Source organism: Nicotiana tabacum, chromosome 17 (genome assembly GCF_000715075.1).
Source record: "Nicotiana tabacum cultivar K326 chromosome 17, ASM71507v2, whole genome shotgun sequence".
NCBI classification, from domain to species: Eukaryota; Viridiplantae; Streptophyta; class Magnoliopsida; order Solanales; family Solanaceae; genus Nicotiana; species Nicotiana tabacum.
This window is the reverse complement of record NC_134096.1, coordinates 149,024,507-149,049,570: the sequence shown is the minus strand read 5'-3', so window position 1 is coordinate 149,049,570 and position 25,064 is coordinate 149,024,507. Positions and strand designations below refer to the sequence as shown.

At 36.9% G+C, this 25,064-nt stretch overlaps 1 non-coding gene across 1 annotated transcript; it reads right to left on the bottom strand.

Moving 5' to 3' along the window:
• Window positions 1-20,785: 20,785 nt before the first annotated feature.
• TRNAH-GUG (transfer RNA histidin (anticodon GUG)) lies at window positions 20,786-20,857 on the bottom strand. The gene has a single exon. It is a non-coding gene; the product is annotated as a tRNA-His (tRNA).
• Between the last annotated feature and the right edge of the window lie 4,207 nt (window positions 20,858-25,064).

Below are 25,064 nucleotides of genomic sequence, written 5' to 3'. Positions count from 1 at the left end.
AGTTAAATCATGGCCGGGGACCGACATTTATTGTTCGAGCTGGTCGAGTCATACCTTTAAATGAGTCGCGGCCGAGGGCCGATAGGCATTGGTCGTGTTGGTCGAACTTAACCTTTCATGAGGTCGTGGCCGAGGGCCGATAGGTATTTTTCAAACTTGGTCGAACATAACCTTTCATTAGGTCATGGCCGTAGGCCAATAGGTGTTATTTGAACTTTGTCGAACATACCTTTAAATTTGCCGTTGAGGCCGTTTGGGCGTACCTTTGATTAGGTAATGACCGTGGGCTATTAGGAGTTGTTCGAGCTAGTCAAAGTTTCCTTTTACTAGTTTGTGACCGAGGGCCGATAGGTGTTGTTTGAGCTTGGTCGAACTTAACCTTTCATTGAGTTAGAGCCGAGGGCTGATAGGTGTTGTTTGAACTTGGTCGAACTTAACCTTCCATTAAATTATGGCCGAGGGCCGATAGGTGTTTTTTGAACTTAGTCGAACTTAACCTTTCATTGAGTTAGGGCCGAAGGCCGATAGGCATTGTTCGAACTTAACCTTTCATTGAGTTAGGGCTGAGGGCCGATAGGTGTTGTTTGAACTTGGTCGAACTTAACCTTTCAATAAATTAGGGTCGAGGGCCAGTAGGTGTTGTTCGAGCTTGGTCAAACGTATCATTCAGGAGAGCAGTTTCGATGAACGTTCATTTCTATTATCTTGGCGTCGTTGCTCCGATTACATCATTTTGCCCTTGGGCAAATTTTGGAGAAAATTACAAGTTTTGGGTGTTGGCTGGCATTCTTGTCCCAGTGCCAATATAACTAGTCCCTTTATTGTTTGACTTGGAGAATCTTGAGGAGTCGGGAAATGAAAAATCGGTATGCTTAGTATACCCCAACTCGAAGTGTCCCACTCATAGCCTCGTTAAAACCTCCTTGAGAAAACCCTATTGGGACAAAACTCAAGTGAGGGAAAAAAGAGTACGACTCACAGGGCATTTCTTATTTTTTAGAAGTTGAAGTACTTGAGATAGCTAATATTCCAATTGCTTGGAAGGGGTTTCCCTTCCATGGTTTCCAGTTAGAACGAACCCTTGTCTGCTTTGCATATAATTTTATATGGTCCGTCCCAGTTGGTTACCAACTTGCCTTCTTGTGGATCCCTGTTTGCTTGGGTTTTGGCTTTGAGTACGTAGTCCCCAATCTTGAGTAATCGAACCTTTGCCTTTTTGTTGTAATAACGCTCTGCTTGTCATTTCTGAGTGACCAACCTTATGTATGCCATATCTCTTCACTCTTCGACCTCGTCGAGATCTTGCCTCTTACTCTCGTCATTGATGGTGCCACTTTCATGGGAGTACCTCAGGCTGGGTTCTCTGACTTTGAATGGTATAACTGCTTCTGTTCCGTAGACTAGAGAGTAATGTGCTCGTATTCAGGGTAGTTATGTGTGCCCATAATACCTCTGGGAGTACTTCCAGCCACAGTCCCTTAGCCTCTTCGAGTTTCTTTTTCATGATGTTCAGTATAGACTTATTGGAAGATTTTGCTTGTCCGTTGCCAGCTGGGTGGTAAGGACTTGAAAGTATCCTTTTAATATGCCATTTTTCGAAGAACTCAGTGGTTTTTCTTCCCATGAACTGGGGCCCGTTGTCACAGCTGCCCATTGTCACAGCTTATCTCTTTGGGTAGGCCGAATCTGCAAATGATGTTTTTCCCTATGACGGCGATTACCTCTTGCTCGCGAACTTGGGCGAATGCTCCTGCTTCTACCCACTTGGAGAAATAGTCAGTTAAAACTAAAAGCAATTTTACGTTACCTCGTCCTGCGAAAGTGGTCCCACGATGTCCATTCCCCATTTAATAAAAGGCCACAGAGAAGTGACGGAGTGGAGGTGCTCGCCTGCTTGGTGAATTATTGGGGCATAATTTTGACACTGCTAGCATTTCTTCACGAATCCTAGAGCATCTTTTTTCATGGTAGGCCAATAATACCCGGCCCGTATGAGGCACCTGACGAGTGCTCGGTCACCGGAGTGGCTGCAACAATGACCTTCATGGACTTCCTCAAGGACGCATTGGGTTTGGTTTGCATTTTTCCAAGGGACCGTCGTACGTCCTCTTATATAGGTCATTGTGAAGGAGGACGGTGTCATCTTGCAAATATTTATAATACAATTGTGCCAGTCCCAAGTTAGATTTATAGATTTTACCTCAATAAAGTTTGATGCCGAGCTGAAGAAGTGAACAACACTCTTATCCCCAGGAGTTATACTTTTGGTGGCGGCAGCCAACTTGGCGAGGCCGTCTGGTTTGACGCTCTGATTTTGTGGAATCTGGTCGAGCTGGCACTCGTCAAAACTAGGTAACAATCTGTAGATCTCGGTCTAATATGTTTTCAACCTCTACTCTTTGATTTGGAAAGTCCCAATAACCTGGTTGACTACGAGCTGAGAATCACAATAAAGCTTTAATCGATTTGCTTCGTACTTGAGTTTTAGTCTTAATCCTGCAATTACAGCCTCATACTCAGTCTCGTTGTTAGTAAATTTTTGGGCATCTTATGGATTGGTGAATTATCTCACCGGTGGGAACCTCGAGTACGAGTCCCAGCCCGGAACCGCATGCATTGGATGCACCATCAGTGTGCAGGACCCAAAGGGCCTGTGTTTGAAGAGAAGCTTGTGTGGCTTCCTTTTTAGTCTTAGGCATTACTTTTGCACTAAATTCTACGACGAAGTTGGCAAGTACTTGCGACTTTATCGGTGTGCGAGGCTGATAAGTGATATCGTGATCACTTAACTCGATGGCCCATTTGGCCAGCCTCCCCGACAACTCGGGTTTGTGTAATATGCTTCTTAATGGAAAAGTGGTGACGACCGAGATAGGTTAGTACTAAAAATAGGGTCTAAGCTTTCTTGAAGCTACAACCAGGGCTACGGCTAGTTTCTCGAGGTGAGGGTACCTCGTCTCAGCGTCAACAAGTGTTTTACTGATATAGTAAATTGGAGATTGTGTACCTTTATTTTCTCAAACCTAGACCGCAATTACTGCCACTTCCGAGATGGCGAGGTAAACGAGGAGGCACTCCCTGAGCTCGTGTTATGAGAGCAAGGGTGGTGATGACAAATACGTCTTCAGTTCTTGCAGTGCTTGTACACACTCGGGTGTCCACTCGAGGTCATTATCATTTTTGAGTATGCTAAAATTTCTATGACATCTATCGGACGACCGCGAGATGAATCTGGATAGGGAGGAAATTTGACCGTTGAATCTCTGAACTTGCTTTTTTGTAGTCAATTGTTCTGGTATCCCGTCGATAGCCTTAATTTGATCTGGGTTGACCTCGGTCCCTCGTTGTGATACCATGAAACCAAAAATCTTTCCTGAGGCTACGCCAAACACACATTTCTCGGGGTTTAATTTCATTCGTACTTTCTCAGTATATCGAAAGCTTCCTTTAGGTGGTCGATGTGATCAGATCTGCCTTCAAAGACTTGTCCAACATGTCGTTGATATACACCTCCTTGGTTTTGCCGAGTTGATTTTTGAACATTTTTGTGACCAACCTTTGGTAGGTAGCCCCTGTGTTCTTCAACCCAAATAGCATGACCTTATAACAATATGTTCCCTTATGTGTGATGAACGTGGTTCTCTCTTAGTCCTCTTCCTCCATGAGTATTTGGTTGTAACCCGAGTAGGCATTCAGAAAACTAAACAGCTCGTGTCCGGCCGTTGCGTCGATGAGTTGGTCGATGTGTGGTAGTGGGAATGAATCTCTTGGGCATGCTTTATTCAGGTCTGTGAAGTTCACGCACATCCTCCATTTCCCGTTTTTGTTTTTGACCATCACCACATTGGCGATCCATTTGGGGTACTTCGCCTCCCTGATAAAGCTGTTTGCCAATAACTTCTTTACTTCTTCATGGACGGCCTCATTGATGGAGGGGTTGAACTTTCATCAGACCTGCCTTATTGGGGGGACAAGGGGTCGACATTCAGCCTGTGTGTGGCGACTTATTTGGGGATGCCTGGCATGTCTGCATGACTAAAGGCAAACAAATCTGTGTTAGTTATTAAGAATTGACTAAATTTATCTGGTTCTCGGAGTTTGCAGTCGATGTAGGCCTCTGGGGTCGATATGATCTAGTTGTACGGGGTCGAGGTCTTCTATGGTTGATTCATCGACTTCGACCATCTCGGGGGTCCATAATGACTTCCTTGGCTTTGCCTTGTGGCGACCTCGACCCTACTGATTGTTATGCTTCTTTTTCCTCTCTTTTTTTGAGTAATCGTGTTGTCCATAGTGATTCAGTAGCATTCCCGGGATGTACGTTGTTCCCCTCATATGCTGAATATTCTCCAAGGTGTTGGGAATTTGATCCTTGGTATAAGCTTGAGGGGAAGGCTTTCATGGGGTGTATCCATGGTCGTCCCACGATGTCGTTGTATATAGTGTCATGGTCCATGATATGGAATGTCATCTCTAGAGTTACTCCACCGACGAGGACGGGAAGTTTGATTTCTCCCAAAGTCCACTCTGCTACATTGTTAAAACCGGTTAGGGTAATGCAACGTGCCACTATCTTATCCTCGATTCTCATCTGTGCGAGGACTCGGGGATGGATAATACACGCTCCACTTTTGTCATATTGATGGTGTGAGCTGGTGAAGGGGGATTTGGTGGGCCTGGATATTTTCGACCCTTTGCCAAGATGTTCCTGCCTTTGTCGTAGAGTAGTTCTTTGAGGTGTCCTTGTTGCAGCAAGTTTGCCACCTCTAGCCTCAAGACGATGATATCTTCTTTTTTGTGTCCATGTTCTTGGTGGAACTCACAGAGGGCGTCATCTTTCCTTGTGTTTGGGTCCAACCTCATCTTTGGTGGCCATTTGAATTTTGTTCCGAGGTTCTCGAGAGCGTAGACCACTTCTGTAGGCGATACGCAATAATTGTGAGCAGATAACAAGGGAGCATACCTCGATCTTTCCTGTGAATGCCTGGTCTCGGCCTAGATACACCATCTTTATAATGGGAGGAGGGGACGGGTGTCCTGATATATGGTTGGTGTTGTTCCCTGCTTGGTCACGATACTGGGTGGTCTCTCCTCATATTATCCCTGTATTCTTTCCTGGGCTCACATTGTACCGAGGTGAGTCATCGAGGTGGTCCATTAAGGTCGTCATCGTCTACTCTGACCTCGACACAATAGGCATTATGGATTTCATCTCAAGTGGCCGGTGAATTATTCATCAACCGACTCAAAAGCTTTTTGGTCGCCCTCGAGCCCTCTCTACTCAATCCATTCTGAAAAGCAACCATGACCATCCCTTAGGAAACATTTGGTAAGGTCATCCTCACCCTTTTGAATCGGGCGAGGAAGTCCCTCAGTCCCTCCCCTGGGGATTGATTAATGGCGAAAATGTAGTTTACTCTTGTTTCAGCTTTCTTGGCCCCGGCATGTGCCGTCACAAATTTTTCGGCCATTTCTTCAAATATTTCTATGGAACGAGCCGGTAGGTGTGAATAATATGTCAACGCTATGGGTGGGCATTCTGTTTTCGGTTCGGTATTTAAAAACTTTGGTTCAGTATTTCGGTATTAGATTTATCAATTGTGTATATCAAATACCGTACCAAAGTAGTTCAGTACGGCTTGGTATTTCTTATTTTGGTTCGGTACGGTTTCGATTTAATACATTAACGGAATAGATGATATAGATAGAGTGGACAGTGGACTGGATATTTGGACACGATGTGCTAAGCTAGTTGCTGCCTGCTAGACAATACTAGAATTTATGTTTGATATGATATTTGGAAGAAATGGAGTAACAACAAAAGTGCAAAACCAACATTCCAAGCATCTGCCATCTATGATCTAACAAGAATTAGCAAAAATAGCCAACTAACGAAATAGAGTAACATCAAAACTTCAAGAGTCTCTATTGAATGGATCAAGCAGTGGACAAAACCATTGCTGTAAAATGGAGAAAGATGGTGGATCTTCCGAGCTAAGCAAGAAAAAGAGTGTTGTTACCTCAACTGTTTCATTGTCTCCAAAATCTTCAGTGAAGAAGGTATCAAGCACAACATCCAGTAACAACTCCCCAAGAAAAGCATCTCAACTTAACGGTAGGACTAGTCGTACACCAAGCAAGACTGGGCAAATCAGTCACGAAAATATGATAAAGAAGACGTTGCACCTTAGTGAAACAAAGAACAAAAAACCACTCTTCCCAGGAAAATAGTAATGCCAAAGAATCCTCAGATAAAGATGGTCCATAACTAGGGAAGACGGCTTGCCTCGAATAGAAATGGTCCAAAACTTGAGAGAAATCTAGGTTAGAAAATAGAAAAAGAAAGGGGGAAAGACTTAAGAGCAGATACTGCCCGTAAGTCTGGGTGTGGGCTTAGGCTTATTGGACTGGAAAATAAAAAAAAATTGGGCTTGGACTAAAATATTTTGGTATTTCGATATACCAAAATATTAAAAATTCAATACCGTACCGAATTACCGAAATACTACAATTTATGTACCGAAATATACCAAAATACCAAAAAAATTGAAACTGGAATACCAAATTAATTCGGTTCAGTTTGGAATTCGATTTTTCGGATTTTATGCCCACCCCTAGTTAACGCCCCTCTAGTGAGGGTTTCGCCAAATTTTTTCAGCAAGATGGAGGACACCTGCTCTTTGGTGAGGTCGTTGCCTTTCACAGCGGTAACGTAGTGAGTCACAATGCCACTTGGGTTTTTGTAGTTATGCCACCTCGCTTAATGAGATTGCTTTTTCTTCTACTTTTGATTATAGATAGATTATAATTTTGAATTCATCAAACTATAAAGAGATAAGCATTTTATTATTTTTATAAAAAACCTACCAATACTTTAATAATTATTAATTTGTGTTATATATATAATATGCTTATCTTAAATATTATATCATAATAGTATCTTTATATTTTTTTATAGATAATTATAAGATATTTATATTTATTAATTCAAATATAATAACCAATTAATTCAAAATTTAAAATTTAAAATATTTTTTAGTTAGAAAGGTAGTTTATTTTATCTTAACAATGCCACTTGGCTTAATGAGATTGCTTTTTCTTCTACTTTTAATTATAGATAGATTTTTTTTCCGAAACAAAAGAAGGCATTGTCTATTGTGCACGACAGATAGTTACCGTTTGACCCAAAATTTAGATCTAGGTTTAAACAATTAGATTTTCTAATAGAATAGAGTTAATCTTAGCCAATATTAATATCAAAGAGATTGTTTAATAGATGTCACTAGTATTATTCGAGTAGTAATAAATAACAACAATAAAGCAATATTCAATGGCCCAAGAACAAGAAGGAATTCATAAATTAGCAATAAATGATAATGTGTGGCATTTATGTAAATAAATGCAAGTGAGTCACCCGAAAAATGTGAGATTCTTTGATATTCCTTCTGACAAATATGGATGATGATAAGCTTTAATATTCAGATCCTCCTTGGATCATGGGAGACAAGAGGGATACTGATCTAAAGAAAAGGTGTGTTTGGCATGTTAATGATAAAGCAAGAATCTTCAGAGAATGTCAATGTATTATATTTTACAATGAGTGTCGAGTCCCTTCTACAATTCTTTCTCTTTCTATTATAAGGGCACATGGTCTACAAAAAGCCTAATAGTACAGATGGGAGAAATATTCCTCGAGAATATTCTCTATAAGATCTTATCTCTAAAACTAGTCGTTACTGCCCTGCTTAGGGGAGTGCTCGTCCTCGTCCTTATGCTGAGTCAACTTGACCTCGTCTTCGTCCTCTGTCATGTCATTTCAGCCTCGCCTTCGTCCTCTATTGAAAATACATCGATGACGCGTGGCAGCCTTTGAAGGCTCTCTTAATGTTAACTTGGACCACATATAATTATGATAGTTTTTAGCCTATACAGTTACTAAGTTAGATCATCTTGTTTTATAAAGTTTCAACTCTTGATAATTTCATTTTAGCTTCCCTAAATGTTGTGTGGAAAATTTAGAGGAGAAAAATTATGTACATATCGTGGATTAAAAAGTTTTTCGGAGTATCACCCAAAATGGAAATTTCTCAACTCTAAACAGTAGTTACATTTATAACGTTTTTTGGTAAAAAGGGGTGGATTGCATATATATTAATAATTACACTACAAAGTACTGATTAATTGGGGGATATTGTGATTCCCCTAAGACAAACATATTCTGTTCCAAAGTATCAATATTATATGCCAAAATATTTTTAGTTATTTCAGTTCCTAGGATGTCCGTTCAAAATAATTCATTTGCATACACCGGAGTAACTGGTAGCATGGTAGTTCTTTCCAAAAATCTTATTCTTGCCCCTTCCTTTGCCAATGCATCTGCCACCCTATTCTGCTCCATGTAGTTGTGTTTCACTACTACTGTGGCCATCTTTTGGATCAACAACCTGCATTCACATATAATGGGATTATAAATTATATTCCTTGAGGTTAGCATTCTCATTACCTCTAATAAATCTATAGCTATTTTCAGTAGTATTAAGCCATTTTGTTCTACAATTTGGAGTCCCTTAAGTAAGGCAGTTAGTTCTGCAAGGGTGTTGGTGGTGTATGTTATGTTTTCTAGATACCCAAGAACCCAATCACCACTTTGTCATAAATACCCCACCAATTCCCCATGCGCCTGGGTTACCCTTAGCAACACCATCAGTATTATGTTTGTCCTAATAGTTCTTGTCCATGCTATTGTGTGATACTCAATTGTTTTGGCAATGGTGTTCACCGTTGAAATGGCATCTTTTCTATTGTTGAATAGGTTATGGTTTCTAGTTAACCAAATGTGACAAAAACAAAATGGAAGTATGACTTCCCAGGAGATTGTATTATTAAAAGGCAACTTTCTTAGCTTGTTCCATGTGGTGGGCCAGAGCTGGGCTGTGAAGATTAGGTTCCTATGTTGGATTTCAGTAGAACTTTTTGAGATTAGGTCATGCCAGCACTAAATGGTATTTAGGGAGTCAAAGAAGATGTGGTCACTACTTTCTGGTACAGTGGAGCAGAAGCAGCAGGCAAGATTACAATTAATACCAATTCTGTGCAGAAAGACTCTAGTGGGGAGTCTTTCTTGAGCAAGCAATCAGATGCATGTTTTAATTTTATTAGGAACCTTTAACCTCCATATCAAACTGAAGTTACCCATTTCTTCATTCATCATAGGCTTACTGTTGTTGCTAAGAAAAGAGTAGGCTGATTTGGTTGTAAAGGAACCATTATGTGTCAGTCCCCAAATTAGCCTATCTTCCTTGATAGAGTTTGCCAGGATAAAAGTAGATTTGGTTAGATTAGTGATATCTTCAGGGAGATTCATGGATATGGAATAAGTATCACAATCCCCTAAACTGTAGATAGTATCCATTTTGGTAATAATGTCATTTTGGGTGAGGGGACCCTCAATTATGTCCCTTATGGCTGGATTATTGGGAATCCAAGTATCATTAAGGAAGCTCACCTATTACCTTTGTGGATCACCCATCTACTGGCCTTATTACATGTATCCCAACCTTTGAGGATATATTGCCAGATTGTGGATTTAGGCTTTCTTGGAGTATGATTCCAGTTACACTATTTAGAGATTAGGACTCTTGCCCATAAGCTAGATGTGTTATGAAAAATCCTCCAAGCAAGGCATGCATGAGAGGCTTTGTTCTTGCATTCAGCCTTCTCTAAGCCTAGACCCCCATGGACTTTTTGATTATTGACTTTATCCCAATTGACTATATGTATTTTCTTTTTATTTGGAGTGGTACCCGAAATAAAATTCCTTTGGATTCTATCTCTTTGCTTGGTAGTTTTGGTAGGCAACTTGATATATTGCATGATATGGTTGGGCATACTTCTAAGGGATGCTTTGGCTAAAATAACTCTTCCAGTCATATTTAGAAAATTTATTTTCTATCCAGACAACTTGAATTGCATATTATCTACTATGAACTGGAAGTCACTATTAGAGGGTCTCTTGTGGAATATTGGGAAGCCCAAGTATTTACCAAAGGAGGTTGTAGCTTAAATGGAAAGAGCACATTTAAGGTTCTCCATGGTGTCAGGCTTGCAGTTAGAAGAGAAAGGCACCTTAGTCTTACTGAGGTTGATTTTCTACCCGGATGCTTCATTGAATGTATGCAGGATTGTGGAGATTGTGTTGCAGTTTCTGTTATTTTCCTTTACAAACAAGGTAAGGTCATCAGCAAAGAAGAGATGGGATATATTTGGGCCAGACCTACTAATACTGATTGGAAGCCATTGTTTGTCATAAACAACCCTGTCAATAAGTCTAGAGAGTATCTCCATGCACATGATGAACATGTATGGAGAGATGGGGTCCCCTTGTCTAATTCCCTTGATGATTTGAAAGTGTTAGTTTTGCCACCATTTACTAGAATAGAGATGGAGGAGGAGCTGATGCAAGATAGAATTAACTTATTTAGCCTAGGTGGGATGTTGAAAGTTTGGAGGGTGTCTCTAATGAAAGACCACTCCAGCCTGTCAAATGTTCTTTTTAGGTCAATTTTGAGGATCATGTGGGCCTGATTCCCTCTTATCTTACCAAAGTAAGTGATGTATTCTTGGATAATAATAGCATTGTCAAATTCCCTCCTATTGGATAAGAAGCTGGCCTTAGGGCCAATGATCTTAGGGAGGAATGGTTTAAATCTATTAACAATGACCTTTTTGACAATCTTGTAGATAATATTAAAAAGTCCTATAGGTCTGAAGTTTTTGAGCATGGTAGCCTGAGGGCACTTGGGGATGAGGCAAAGTAGGGTCTCATTCATAGTTTGATGCATGGAGTGGGTGTCAAAACATGATCTATAGAAGTCAATCATTGAATGCCCCACAATGCTCCTGTATTTTTTGTAGAAGAAGTGGTGTAACCCATCAGGTCTAGGAGCTTTAAAGGGTTTGAAAGAGAAGATGGCCATTTTGATCTCACTTTCCTCTAAAAGTCTGTCCAGGTTGTCTCTTTGACAGTTGGAGAAAATATGTGTCATACCTACAGGACTGGTTGTGTGGAGAGGGGCTTGAGTATGGAAAGAGGTATAGAAGTCCTTGAAAAAGTTCAGGATGGAATTTTTATGTCCCTGTATTCATATAGCCAATTCCCACTGTCATTGTTTTAGGGATAGGATCATATTACTCCTTCTTCTATTGAGGGTGGAAGTATGAAAGAACTTAGTGTTGGCATCACCCTCAATTAGCCAGTTGACCTTTGATTTCAGCTTCTAGAAATCTTCTTCATTTTTGAGGATTGAGTCCAGTTCCCTAATCAGGATACTTTCTAGGTTCAAAAGGAAGTCACTAAACTGGTAGCTGGGGGATTTTTGGATTCCAGCTATTCTGGCCAGAATTCTTTTTTTTTTCTTAAAGATATTGCCAAAAGTATGTCTATTCCACTGGGTGACTATGTTCTTGAAGACATGAGTTGATTGGATTAGTGGGGAGTTTGGGGGTAAAGCCTCAGTGATAATATTGAGAAAGGATGGGTAGCTAGTCCACATAGATTCAAACCTAAAGGGCTTATTAGTGGTATTGACAGGATCCCCCTTTTGCTTTAATTGCAATAGGTAGTGATCAGAGTGGGTCCTAGGAAGATGGGTTACTGATCACGTCCACAACTCACCTCAATAAGAGATATGACACGGTTGTATGCAATAATAATTACCTAACTAAAAGTCGGGGTCGAATCTACTAGGAGTTATGATGAGAGTTAAGAGTATATATTTAAAGGAAGCAAATAGGATATCTAGGATTGCACTTCCACAATAAGGTTTTATTTTCTATTTCTACGTTTACTCTAATGAATGCAAGATAAAGAAAATAGATTCTAGATAAAAAATTTTTTTTGAGGTTTTTCCAATTGGATTAAAGGCCTAGGGTTGTGACCATAACCTAGGTGTTTGCCTAATGGGTTAAAGACATTAATGCTTGTTTTGTTGATTGGGGTGTATTATAGCTCACAACTCTATATTACCCACTCAATACCTCTCGGTCTGAGAGTGGTTTTGTCCAATTTAGATTTCTCAAGACCAAATGGGTATCAACCAAAACAGTTAATAAGAGCTCAAGTCGGGTTATTACTATCTCTAGGTTGAACCCTTTAATTGGGTTAATCAATCTCTCAATTGATCCAATTCTTTGTTAGCTAAGTTTTCCTAGACTAGGTCCCTCTTTTTCAAGTAGAGACTAAGTCAAATAGGCATGAATCAATGTTTGCAACCATTACTTCTAAAATTGAAACATGACTAAGCTAAATAATCAACACCGAATCATAAACAAGCACTAAATTAGATACCCATAAGGTTTACACACTAGGGTTGGGTCACAACCCTAGTAAGAGTCTAGCTACTCATAATGGGATTTGAAGAAAATAAAGAAGAAAAGCTAATTAAACTCATACTGGAAGATTAAAATGATGAAATCTAATGTAAATACACCAAAATAATATAAAATTTCCTAAAGTAGTAAAGAACAACGGCTACAACAACTTCAGATGTTCAAACTTGATCTAATTTTGTGAAACTCGTCTATTTATACAGGGCCAAAAATATCGGACAAAAATACCCCTCGGGAGGTTATGCGGCCGCATAATTCCATGTGCGGTCCGCAGATTTCTTCAGCTGGCAGGAAGTAGAGTTTTGCGGCCACATATTTCTGAACTACGGCCGCGAGACAATCTTCTGTGGTCGCACAATTCTTGTGCGGTCGGTAATTCATAAAGGTTCCTGGACTTGGTCTTTTTGCATACTCTTTGATCTTTGACTCTTAACCCAGTTCTACGGCCGCACATTGCTGAAAGGTCTGCTAAATTTTTCTTCTTATTTTGCGGCCGCAGATGGAATTCTTCGGTCCGTAATTTCTTCTGCGGCCGCAGAATTCCTTTTGCGGACCGCACATTTATGCTTCTGCGTCCTTTATTGCCTTGTACTTCGGAACACTCCTTTTTGAGTCGGATTTTATCTCGGGAGACCAAACTTCCAGCATTCCTGTAATTTTGTACAATTTTATTAGTTTGGGAACACAATTCAATACTTTCGGATTAAAATAAAAGCTAAAAGGTGCTAATAAGCAGTCAAAATCCCCACTTATCAATTACTCAAGCCTCAGGGTACTGAGATATCTAACAGTCATTAGCAAAGCATCTGTTAATTCTTTCTAAGATTAGGATGTTCCTATTTTTATATCTTTTGTTGTCCATGTGTATTTACTACCCTTGTATCCTAGGTCTACCAATTTTTATTCATTTAGACAATTTCAAAAGATGTTACTTCGATTGGGGTTAATGGAATTGCCCCCAAACGTATCCCTAGCCTTTAATACTTTAATAAAATCACCAGCTACAAACTAGTTTCCAGCATAGCTCTTAAAGATAGTAACTAAGTTATCCCATAATTGTTTCCTATTAGCTAATAGGATACTGGCATAAATAGCTAAAAATAACCAAGGAGTATGAGAGGGTTGTACCTTAACCATGGCATGAATACCTTGTAGAGTAGTGGACACATCTTCTACTTGCACACAGTCAGCTTTTCACATCATGACAATCCCATCGGAGAGACCTACGGCTGGTGACTGAATGAGCATGTCGAACTGTATTTCCTCAGTCTACTTCTTATGATCGACCATTCTGGTTTCCAGCAACACCAACATTGCTGGTTTATGCATTTGAACCATGGCAAGGCAGTGTCTCTTGAAATCAATATTGTTACCACCCTTAACATTCCATATGATGTAATTTATTAGGGGTGTTGTCTTGGTAGGGGATAGAGTTCTGTGTGCCTTCTCTGTCCCCTGAGTACGATTCACTGGTTTCTTTTGTGCTTGATTTCTCATGTTCAGCACAGGGGTTAGTGTTAGCAAAGGCTTTATCACTCCTTGACTGTGGTGAGAACCTAGGCCCACTCCACATTTGGTCAAGGTCCTGGGGCATAGGAGAACCAGGATCTTGCTTCTCTCCACACTGAACTCTATTGCCCAGACAGAGTCCAGTAGATGAGTGTCCGTTCAGTGTGGTCTATAACTATCCCCTTCCACCTCCAAGGCTGTTTTCCCTTTCAACAGTTCTAGTACTCTGTTGATCTTTTTTGTTATGTTCCCTAGCGGTGGTGTTTGGCTCTTCCCTACTGAAACTGAAAACGATGGAGCTAGTTGGGATGGTGGTTAGATAGTTGCAAATTATGGAGTCGCTGTCGGGTCTTCCGCTATTGGGTCTGGGAAGAAGGGAATCGATTGGAATGCTTGGGAGATGAACTTGTTGATCAGTGAAGGGTCTAGATTGGGGTGCATGCTGCTGTTGAGTGTCATTGCTTGCCAGAGGTTTAGGCCAAAGGATGCCAAGGCCCTGGTTAGGGCCTCCATTGTTACCCTCACTAGGTGCGCAGGGTCTTGGACGATTAGGGTGACCGGCTGGTTCCCCAAGGTGAAGTTGTAGGCTAAGCCCTGGACCTGTAGCGCCACCTCCAGCCACAATGTTGGCTTGTGGTCCAGCGGCAGTGGGAGTGAGGTCACTATGATGGGTGGTTGCTGGTTTTTTTTTTATTTTTTATGGTTTTTGGCTTTACCTCTTTGGATAAAAATAGGGGTTAGGTTAGGGGTTTGGTACATAATGGCGTGATTTGGTGAAGGATTCAAATCAGAATCAGCGGTTTGAGCATTGGTAATTGCATCTGATATCGTGGATTTGGAATTAATTGTGAATCTGTTTGAATGGACGGAGGGTGTCATGTCGCCTGAGTTTGGGTGATTGCTCAGGTGAGGCACTTGAGTGTCCATGCATTGTGGTGAAGGTTCCATAATAGAGATCTCTATTAGGGGGTGAGTAGGGGGCGTGTAGGTACTGGGGTAGGGGAAATCATTTGGGCTGGGGAAGTCTGATTGGGCATGGACTCCATTGGCCGATTTGGTTGGGGAGTGGTGGCCCAATCTAATATTGCATGTGAGGTCTAAGCCTGAATTTGTGTTAGTGTCCATTCCCGTCTCTTCAGACACCGACCCCTCGTTCTTTTTAGCATTGTACTTGCGTTGAGGCATGTTGGGTTGGGCTAATGGGTTATGGGGAATGAGTTTGTGTTTGTTAATTGGACCACTGGGCCGATTGGAATTATTAGCTTGGGTATTATTCACTTTGGAATTGTTTTGAGAAGTTTGAGTTTCCAGAAACTTATCAGAATTTGCATCGAACATTTTTACCTGTATCTTTTGAAATTTTTGATCATGATGATTTGCAATTCCTACTTCATTTCTTCTTCCCTATGTGGGTTTGCGGTTTGGATTTTTTTTTCGTGGGAAAGTTACTGTCTTTCATATGTCCTTGTCTTCTTTAGGACTACGCATTTATGAGCATTCTGGAACTTCTTGTGATAATGTTGTTGCAACTTGTCTGAACTTGCAATGTTTAGATATGTGGCCAATCCTACCACAGTCTGTACACAAAGTTCCTTCTCCTTCATAGATTACTGCCTGTTTGTAATCTCCGATAATGACCGATGTTTCCACCGAAATTTTAAGTGGGACTTGGATACAGATGTGTGCATACCTTCCTCTCAGGGTGGAGGATGTACATGTATCAATTTTAAGTAGTTTACCAAGCTTTCTCCCAACTTTTTTCCAGAATTTCTTTATCATAGATTTCTGTTAGCAACTGTGGCAGACGGATCCAGATGGCCGTGGAAGATAGTGTAGCTTCTTGTGGAATGAATTTTGGTTCCCATATACGTACTGATAGAAAGTTCCCATAGATGAACCATGGGCCTATGTGTAGTGCCTTAGCCATATTTTTCTCTAAATTAAACTTGACAATGAAGAAATATCATCCTAAGTAAATCAAAATTAACTGTGCAGATAGTTTCCAGAGGACAGTTAGGTTAGATCGGAGGTAATGGTAGGGCATTCTACGACCAAAGACCTTTATGATTATTGAAAATTGCCATGGATGGTATAGGCGTTTCTTGTCTTCCTGGGATAGGGCAATTGGGCCATCAATTCCTTTCCTCTTATCATCTTTGATGTTTGAGGAGGGTTCCTCTTCGTAATACTCTGTTTGACTTACTGCCTGTTTGTCTAGTAATATTTCCTTGTAGGAGTGTGTTGTTGTTTCTTCCACGTCCATTTGATTATTTTTATCCGGTGGGATAATTGGTGGTATAGTGTTAGTGTCCATGTAGGTATTCTAGAGGGGAGGGAGACCTTCTCTCACTAGACTTTTTCTACATATAATTGGAAGTTGGTTACAGACTAGTTACATTTATAACTACACAAAGCAAATTGCGACTTTACCAGGTAAATTCAGTAAAGGTTACTGAAGTTTTACTTCCTATACTTGGACGGCACACCAATATCTTACACAATCTCTGTTTTCGCAAAACATTATTCTATTCTCAAAGAAGCATCATGATATTTATCTTTTTTGTATCCTACATGATCGAGATATTGCTAAAAGTAATGCTTCATATCTTAAAGATTTCTAAATATACATGGGTCTAGGGTGGCAAACGGGCGGGGCGGGTCGGATATGGAACGAGTCGAAAGCGGGTAATAAAACAGATAAATTATCCAACCAGACCCATATTTAATACGGATAGAAAACGGGTTAACCGGCAGAAAATATGGGTAACCATATTATCCATGGCTTCATGAATATGATCACTATCTCGGAGAATTTCTAATCTATCAAACTTGAGGAACCCCCAATTTGAGATTTTACAAATGTAAAAGTTAAACTCATTAGTTATCCATTGGTTATCTATTTTCTAAATAGATAATATGGTTCTTATCCACATTTGACCCATTTTTAAAAGTTTAATATCCAACCCATTTTTAGTGTAAAAATAGCACGGGCTAGCCAGTTTTCGGACTGGTAATTAAAAAATAGCCAGCGTTTGCAAAGTCATTGAAAAATAGCTACTATTTTTCTGCAACACGGACCGGTCCAGCATAATATACTGAAGATTGGTACACTTGTATATTAACTTCCAGAATTTTATGCTGGAACTCCAACACATGGAAAGATCCAGCATAATATATTGGAGATTGGAGCACCTGTGTATGAACTTCCAGCATATTATGCTGGACCGGTATATTATACTGGAACTCCAGTATATTATACTGAAACTGAACACCAGTATATTATACTTGAACTCCGGTATAATATACTTGAACTAAACTCCAATATATTATGCTGGAATATTTTCCAAATTTTGAACAGTGTTTTTGTTCAGATTTATCTTTATATGAAAAGTGTCAAATTTTTAATTACTTTTGAAGCTGTGACTATTTTTCAATTACCACTTGTAAATCTGGCTATTTTTGAATTTCTCCCATTTTTAGTGAATAATATGGGTGATTAACTGTTTTCTTTTAATTATTTTGCCACCTCTACATGGGTCGAACATTATCATGTTAGAACTATTCAATCTATGAACACCTTCACTTAAGTAACAGTAATTATGTGAGACACATAATTAAAATTTATATCGGTTCAGCTGCTTTGGAGTAATACTGTAGTTCATTGGTGTGACTAAATTGGTTCATATTAATTTGTAGATTGGATTTTCTCGGCAGCTCATAGCTTTCCTTGAATTGACACTAATTTGAACCAATATTGAAACAAGTGCAGGAAATCAGCCTAATTCATTTAACAGAGAGATACGAATAGGACAGCTTGAGACAACTTAATTTGGATCTTTCAATTCTTCTCAACTTTGCAACTTACTCAATAAAAACTTGACAACTAAGGATGAAGTAGGTATATTCTTGTATTTCTACCTCACAATTAATCTAGAAAACTCGGACAATTCTTCTTTCAATTTTGGTGTAGTTCAACTGACACTAAACTAAGTTTCTCATTCAAATGCCGCCCTTTAATGACAATTTATTAGTCACTGATTGTGGGATTGAGACCTCATAGTCATAGAGGCCACCCTCTGCTTAATGGATGTCATCACTAATCCACATACAATTAATGATATGACTACCATTCAACACCTCTACCTCCAAGTCATGTTTACTTTCTTATTTCATGTAATTGTTCTGAGGCATCGGGTACGTAGTATGGAGCAAAATATTAGAGCAAAAATCATTTATAGTCACTCGGTGAAAATTAATGACAACTGGTTGTCATAAAATAAGGCATACAATTCATAGTCCAAAATCAATTATAAGGGCTAGCAAGTGGAACCCAGAAAACTAGCGGAGACTCTGACTCCTTAATGCAATCTTCTTTTACACTTAATATTAGAAGTCAAAATATTTAAAATCCCACCAAATCACCCCAAAAATCCTTCAAACCTAGTGAAATCCCCGTCAAAATTCACCCTTTCAGCCCAAAATTCCATTAAACCCAACCATCTTCTCCATAACCATCAAAATACCCTTTTTTATCATTTACTATAAAAAAAAAAATTTTAGTGATCCAATCTAGAAAAATATAATATTGTATAAGCAAAACTACCCATGATATAAGAAGAGAAAAAAGGTGATGTATAGGTTTTACACGTACTATACATATTATACACTAGTATAAAGTGTATATACACTTTTATACATCATTGAATAATATATATACTATTATACACTTTATATACAAATTATATGAATATTAAATTTGTATAAAAAAGTGTATATGCATTATATCAGTGTAGATACCCCTTTCATATAAATGTGCATACATAATATATACATATTATATACAATATTTTCAACACTCACCATAGTCACCGCAATCTTTCACGTCTAGTTTTGTATTATACGTGTATAATAAATGTATCATTAGTGTATAATATATACACACTGATTAAACACTATATTATACAATTATTATATATTGATTACACAGTATATAAATAAAGAAGTACTGACGATAATGGAGGACACCGAACTTGGCCAGAAAAAGCTTTTCTCTGGCAACGACTATTTTATTTTCCATTTATCATGTTCTTGCAAAGTTATCCGAAAAATTTCATGCAATACTATATCTGAAAGTGGACAGAAAGCGAAGAAAGCGGCAACCATCGCCAGAAATTACTCAAAGAAGATAGATATTTCTGTATCTAAGCAAAAGAGGAGGAGATCGCAAAGAAAAAAGAGAAAAATAAAAAAAAATGTGTGTTGGTGTCGCTATAGGAGAAGAAAAGAAAAAAGATAAAAAAGGAGGGAATGAAGAAGGGAAAGATAAGAAGAAAGGGAAAGATGGAAGATTGAAGATTGGAGAAGATGAGAAGAGAGAGAGGAGAAGCAGGCGGTTGAAAGAGAGTGGAAGTGTATTGGGAATAATAGCTATAACTTGTCAATAAATTAAGCCTAAGATTATTTCGGGTCCATGGGGAAAACTTGGGCTAATAAAATTTTAAAAGGCTATAGATGATAGTTTTCTCAAAATAAATATTACTATTTCGTGTTTATATTATCTGTCTTTTAACAGTTTTTATACACAAGAAAGATATTTTACGATCTTAATCATTACAACATTTGTGTAAGTTGTCATTTATCTCTCATTATATGTCTCATTCAATTAACATGATTCCACCAATTAAGTGCACATTTTAAATAAATTACTTCTTATTTTTTGTAAAACATCAAATAGTTCGGAACAAAATAATTTGTCAAATTGAGATTGGATATATGAGCTTAGCATCTACTCTCAAGCTACTTTCCTTATCTTATATTTTAGTTGTTGAGAATGTTAAAGGGATTTTATGTTACTACAATTTTATCACTTCATCCTCCTAGTTAGATCATTTCATCTATAACCAACATTACAGTTACGGCACATTATTCTCAATAAAAATCGGGTCATGCAATTGACTTATTATTCCAAATTAACATTTCTGGTATTTCCTTTTTTCCTCCTAAGGCACATGCACATGACCACCACATGACGCTCCATTAGAACTTTATTTCTTTTGCATATTTAAACCAAATTATCAAACTAAAAAAGAAAAAAAGGAATAAAAGGGACGGAAATTCCTGCACTAACGTTCTTCTCCCTTAGAGGCGAAGTCAGAATTTGAAGTTTATGAGTTCTGAATTTGCTACAGAACCCATAGCTCGTCTTAGTTACTGGGTTCACAACTTAATATTTATACATATTTAATGAATTCCCTAAAATAAATATAATTTTTAAGCAAAAATGACTAGGCTCGACCGAACCCGTACACGATAGGCTAGCTCCGCATCTATTCTTCCTGATGCTTTAGAAGAAATACAAGCTATAGAAAAATAAGGGAAAATATGAATTATAGTACTTTGCTAGTACCATTGAAAATATGGTAACACTGAGCATATCAAATTTTAATATACTTTAAAATGATAAAGAAGAAATTAAACATCTTGAGCGTATTATTTTTACTAAATTTCTTTGACAAAGGTCAACCCCTTTGCCAAGCACAGGTTAAATAGTTGTCATTGTTAATGTGTGGTTTACTACCATTTTTAAGAAGACAAGATTGACAAAATATAAAAATTAATAAATACTGGAATAGATTCTGGATCTGAATCCTTTTCAAAAGGGAAAAAAAAGAAGAGAAAAGATGGTAAGATTGTTTCTATGACAGTTGGGTTGATAAATTTAATTTGAAATAGTTAAATTTATCTTAATTTCCATTTTTGTATAGACATATAGTTAGTATAATCGGGTATTATGAAGATTTATAGACCCCCAAAAAAGTATTATGAGGATTTAACCACTTGTAAATAGTATAAAAGGGGAAAAGGAACTAAAAGGAAAAAAGAAATTGAATGTGGCTGCTGGGATTCGAGCCCAGGTCTCCACGACCACAACGTGGAATTCTCACCACTAAACTACAGCCACAAGATGTTCAGTGCTCCAGAATTATCATTTATACTTACACGAAGAGCGTCTTAATAAACCATTTAAGTAACTTCCACAACCTGGAACGTATAAAGCAATTTGCTTCAAGAAAAATATTATAATCTTTAAATAAGGTATTTAGCTAAGCTTATAAACGCATCTGGGTTTATTTACTTGATTGTTTGGTAATGAATCGTCCAAAGTAGTTATAAACCAAGTGATTGTAAGCTAAAGTGAACCAAAAGTTGATCATCCTAAACGTATTGATTTTCACCTTACACGCACTTTTAACTTGACCAATAATTTTACTATTTTATTTTCTTAATTTTTATTTTATTCTCAAAATACCTATCCCAAAAAAACTCCTAATTATTTCTCTATTCCATATTCGCCGTTTCACCTTTATCTTTATAAATATACTTTTAAATTATAATATTTTAAATTTCAAAAGGATGTATTAGTTATTTTAACAAAAGAAAGCTTATCAATATTTTATGTTAAACACATCAATAATTTATTATTAAATTCAACACTTCTATCAAAATAAGTTATTGCTTATCTATATCTATATTTATACTATATTAAAATTGAGAAGCTCGTAAGTTAAAAGTTAAATTACTAAATTATTCTTTTAAACAATTAATTTAATTTTTCACTTGAAATTAACTAAATGGTGTCGACTAGAATATAATTAATATAACCCACCTGTTTCCACATGTTGCTAAATAATTTTGACTGCGACTTACATATTGTTCAAGGAACAATTCGTCTGTCTGGTTGAAGACTTGACTAGGTATTTTATATTGACATGTACATAAAACTAAGTTCTTGATGGCTTTTATTGTTTAAAAAAATAAATCACGGCAGTGGACAAGTGAGACTTGCTCAGTTGGTAAAAGTGTGAAAACACTATAGATCTCATCCTAATTTGATGGAGGTTTAAAAAAAAAATCACTGTAAAGACATTAAAATAATATCCTAAAAGGGACAAAGAAATTTTCATGTCTATTATATTATGCCGAGGCAATAATGACGTGAAGCAATGAGATTTTCAAGGTGTCAAATGTCAATTGTAACATAGAGAATTTTGAAGGTGAGATGCATTTAAAAAGCTTTTTTTTTCTTCTAATTCATGAAAAAAAAAAGTTACTAATTTGTTTAGTTATTAACAACATTTTAGTATTTCTTAAGGCTTGAAGTTTGTGATATGGAGAATGACTAATCCATTTAATATTGTTTTATGCTACGAAATATTTATTAGATTACAATGTCAAAGAGCATATTCAATCAACCTCTCATAGGATTAGAACCTTAAATTTAAGGGCATATTCAATCCCCTTAATTTTGACTGCATTACTAACTTTCTTGTGATTTACAATATTATGTTTACCTTCCTTTTTTATTTTTTTTAAATAATTCTTTTAACCTAAATATTATAAATTTTAAAAATTATGATATTACAAAGCATCTTTTTCTGAAACTTTAAATTTGAAAAAGACAAACACTAATAACACAAGAATCAATATACTAATGGGTTCATGGTTACCGAAATAAGTAAAAGATGCTTTTTGTCGAAGAATGAAGGTGAACGAATACTTCTTTTTCATCTTTCCGTGCCGAGGGGCAGGGTGTTTCGAAAATAACCACTCTAACTCCCGAGTTAGGGTAAGTTTTGCGTACACACTATTCTCCTCATACCCCACACGTGGGATATTACTGGGTTATTGTTGTTGTTGTAATGGAAGATGAACGAATAACAGAGGAATATTGGTTCTGAAAAACAAAAAAAATAGCACAATAGTGGTTAACGTTGGTGGGAGGTGATAGATATTTTCGATTAGTTTAGATGAGCGTAAGATAACCCGGACCACAATTATTAAACAAAACAGTGGCCACTCTACCAAATGCAGTAGCGAACCAATTGTAACTGGTAAACATAGTTGCCTAAACACTATAGAAGATATATAAATAAGAAATAAAGTGGATGAAGCTTGAATTACCTCATGCTATCATGATATGACAATTGTTCGAAAACATAAAAGCCACAACGGTGAAGGCAGCAACTTAACCATCGCCAGAATAATCAGATCAATGATAATTGGTTGAACAGAGAATTTTGTATAAGATATTTGCAAAATTAATTAAATAAAAAATATTAAAAAAGAAAATTTGCCAAATCATAATTTTTAAAATTAAAAATAAATAAGATGAAAGAATTGTGACATAAATTTTTTAAATAAGAGAGATATGTGTAATATCGTAAACTAGAAGGGATATTTAGCATTATGAAGTCAAACGTAAGGGGTCTCTGAAACTATCTCAAAAGTATAAATTAACTTCTAACATATGAATTGTATTTTAATGTTGCAGAGGAAAAATAAAAGTACTATTACAAAGTGGTGTTGAGTAAAGATTAAATTCAATTTTCTTATCAATTTAGAGGATATAATTTTAATTTAAACCCGAAAACCCACACTTTTATATACAAAATTACTTCATCCTTTTTTTTATAGCTTTTTTTCTATTAAAGAGGCTTTTGAAGAAGGGAACATCCTAATAGATGAATATGAGCATATTCTGCATCTCATATTAGATCCCTAAAAAACAAAACAAAAGGCTACAATGATACATGAACTTGAAAATATTGATGCAACCGCATTTGGGGAAGAAGATAAAATTGTAACGATACAATTATACAAAGGAAGAGGACAAAAAGCACAATAAAGATCAATGTTCAAGGACTAGTAAGCTATTAAAATCAAAAAAGATTGGTGGTCCTTCTTCTACAAAGAAATAAACTATGAACTAATTTGATTTTTGAAGTTGTATTTTGTCAAACTTTTTTTTTTTGGTGTGTCAATCTAAATATCATTTTAGCATTTTTGTTCTTATAAAAGTAATTTAAGTTGGCATAGCGCTCAGAATTTAATTTGTACTCTTACTTTCATCATTTTGATTCATAATTCTTCTAATGTTTTTATTCTCTATTAATTTTCATAAATTATCTATCAATATTCTCATATAAAGATTATTATTCATTCAAAAAATATGTCAACATAATCCATACTATAAGTATAATGATCAATTCTATATTGTAATTAATAGTATATGTTTAGTTAGATGATTCATTATTTTCATAAATTTGAGTATCATCTATTGATTTTAATAATTTATTTGAAGCAAAATATTGCTCGATTAAACAAAAGGCAATCGAGGTATGAACATAAATAATGTTTACTATGTCTTGGTTACTATAGAGTAACTTAAATTTATAAAAAGAACATACACTAGAAATGTCGTCTATAAGGAAGTATTAGGTGAGATGCATTTTCTTGTATTTCGTACCTTATAAAAATCAAAATAAGAATCAAAATAAGAAAAATAAATCACATGTATCTAATGAAACTTTGATTATTTATCTTTGTAAGTTTAGACAATAACCAATTATTTTAATCTCGACAAACAAGTCACCATATGACAATCCACGTTAATCAACCACATATTCTATACTTTATTTTTTCACGCATAACTATTTGGCCAATACAAAATCATATACCATAAGACTCGACATACACGTGCGAGAAATTAGTTTATAAAATAACTTTCAGTGCTTAAAAATATTTTTCGACACTTAAAACATAATCCATTTGTTATTTGTAAGCAGCTAAGCCAAACATGTTAGAAATTGAGGATATTCCTTGATAAGAAGAAACTAGAGGTAGGTATTCGAGCATATTAGATTGAATATGAAAATTTGGGTTTGGATTTTAGGTTTTTCGATTGAAGAAATTACAATCCAAACCCAATCGAGATAAGATCGGATTGGATCGGGGTTTTGAGTTCGATTTCGTATTTGAATTGGATATTTTAAATTTTCAATTTTGAGCCGATAAGTTGAGATTCTTTCTTAGTTTAAAAAAAAAAGGAACATTCAAGTAAAATATTCATGTCAAATTATCTTGATAGTTTCTCGTTCCCATCACAATCATCCAAATGAAGTATTCATGCGAGCAATAAATCATTATTAAGAAATTTGCAATAGACACATTAATAAGGACATACTAATTAACAAGTCAAACATAATAGACCATGACAAATTAGATACCAATGCAACTCCAACCTTCAGTGTTTACAAACGCAGAAAACAAAAACGGATGTGGGTAACAATGAAAAGAACCCTAGATTCATTTTAGTATGGCATCAACAT